Source organism: Cucurbita pepo, unplaced genomic scaffold (genome assembly GCF_002806865.2).
Source record: "Cucurbita pepo subsp. pepo cultivar mu-cu-16 unplaced genomic scaffold, ASM280686v2 Cp4.1_scaffold000349, whole genome shotgun sequence".
NCBI lineage: Eukaryota > Viridiplantae > Streptophyta > Magnoliopsida > Cucurbitales > Cucurbitaceae > Cucurbita > Cucurbita pepo.
Window position 1 is genome coordinate 29,764 of NW_019646588.1, and position 2,394 is coordinate 32,157.

Genomic DNA, 2,394 nt, shown 5'->3' on the forward strand with positions numbered 1-2,394 from the left:
AGGATGAGATTTGAGTGCACTTAGAGACTTGGATGAGATTTGAGTGCACTTAGAGACTTGGATTTGCCTTGTGGAGCTAACGAAGCAGACCTCCACGATAGCCAAAGACAACGAAGCAGACATCCACGATAACCAAAGACAACGAAGCAGGCCTCCACGATAACCAAAGACAACGAAGCAGACCTCCACGATAACCAAAGACAACGAAGCAGACCTCCACGATAACCAAAGACAACCAAAGTAGTTCTCCAGGCTGATAACAGTGTAACGGTTGTCTACAGATCCGCCACTACCCTTTCAAATCTGGTGGCGAACTAAGCCCGTGGTCTCCTGAACAGGGCCACTGTGTTGTAAACCTCTTCCTGAGAACGAGCCTAAATTTCCACACTCAGGAAATATAACTCTTACATAAAGATTGTAAGGTAAGAACGAGCCTACAAGTAAGTGGCTTAATAATGAGCTCATCCAATAATTTGTTCGTTTACACAATTGTTCGTTTTAACCGTGTGACTAGGTTTGATTGGTTCTGGCGGGGCTCGAAACCGCGACCTTCGGCTCATAAGACCAACGCTCTAACCAACTGAGCTACAGAACCTTGGATGCTTTTCTTAAATAAATGTTTGAATGAAAATAATATTCCTCGAACTCTTTTTTTTCTCCAACTTTAATTCATAAGCAAATACATTGTAGAACTCAAAAGGGTTTTTCTACCCTCTTTTATAAAAGAATACATATTCAAATAACCATCATGCATGACCTTCCTATCAAATTGCGAATGTTGGCCTAGCAATATGCCTCCAGCAAGTATGGGTAGCACATCACAAAGAACTTTATCTTTATGTTTCCCCAAAGTAAAAGATATTAAACTTGAGAAACTACCTTTATTGTTCCACTATCATTGAGACATTGAAGCTTGTAAGGTTTAGGATGGTGTTGAGTTGGAATTTGCAACCTTTTGATCAACATGGTACTTAATACATTGGTGCAACTTTCACTATCAATAACAAGACTACAAGGAGTCCCCTTGACTAAACACCTTGTGTGAAATAGGTTGTCTCTTTGATCATCAACATTATTCTCCGTAACTTGAGTTTTAAGAAGTCTTCTCAACAAGTGTCAAATGACTCCCATCTTCCAATTCTTCATCATTCTCTTGGTTTTCTTCTTCAACTAGCTCATCCTAGTCACTTTCCTCATTATCTGTGACAGCTTATCCATTCTTGATGGCCATGACTCTCTTGTTAGGATCATCACCACTAATATGACCAATTTCTTGACATTTCCAAGATTTGATGTCTCTATTTCTTTCTCGAACCTCCTTGTATTCCTCAACTTTCTCTTTACCCTTTGAGGTCTCAACTTTGTTCTTTTTGTCAAGCTCATACTTTCCTCTAACCGTAAAATCTATCTTTTCAATATTTGCATCCTTTTTCCAAGTGTTGAAAGTTGTAGACTTAGGAATAACATACCTCTTGGAGTTCTTCTCCCAAGCTAGTTGCCCTTCGATTTTGACAGCAAGGTGTAACAATTCTTGCATATCAAAGTACGCTTGCCTATCCACTTGATGAGCAAGTTGTGTGTTTAACCCACCAAGGAATCTGGCCATTATATCATCGTTGTCTTCATCAATGCATGCTCTCTTCATAAAGACCTCCATTTCTTTGTAATATTCTTCAACACTCTTGGATCCATATTGCATTGTATATAGTTTTTCCTTGAGTACTCGAGAATAATGCTTAGGAATGTACATTTTTCTCATTAATAACTTCAATTCCTCCCACATTTCAATTGGTTCTTCATAATATCTCCTCCACTCTGATATCAAAGATGTCCAACATAATTACGTAATCACAAAATTCAGTCATAGAAAGCTTCAACTTTATTTCTTCACTGAAATTGTTGCAATAAAAAACATACTCAATTTTGCTCTCATATTGCAAATACTCTTCTAGATCAGATCTCCCATAGAAAGTTGGAAGCTTTACTCCCTTGACTCCTTCTCCTCTCTTATATTGGTACTCTCTCTCACTTCTTTTTTGTGCTAAAATTTCTCTACCCCTTGTTCTACCTCTTCCTCTCCCTCTTCCTCTCCCTCAACCGACATCTCCTCCTTCCCCTAGGACTATGTCCACTAAAAGGGTGAAAGAACAATATCAACACAATGGTTCCAAATTTAGATGATTTAGAAAAAATGTCAATTGGAGTTTATTTGATATTCAAATAAACATGCAAATTGTCTAATGACAAGGATTTATAACCACAATATTAAGAACAATATGATTTTTTTTTTTTTTTTTTTTAAGATCTAAATATGATCTACAGTAATAAAATGAGAATAAAGTGAGAAGATTACAAAGAAGGGTTGAACTCGCAGCAACAGAATAAATGGACAGA

General features: G+C 37.4%; 1 non-coding gene across 1 annotated transcript; it reads right to left on the reverse strand.

Moving 5' to 3' along the window:
- Positions 1-521: 521 nt before the first annotated feature.
- On the reverse strand, positions 522-595 carry TRNAI-UAU. The gene has a single exon. It is a non-coding gene; the product is annotated as a tRNA-Ile (tRNA).
- Between the last annotated feature and the right edge of the window lie 1,799 nt (positions 596-2,394).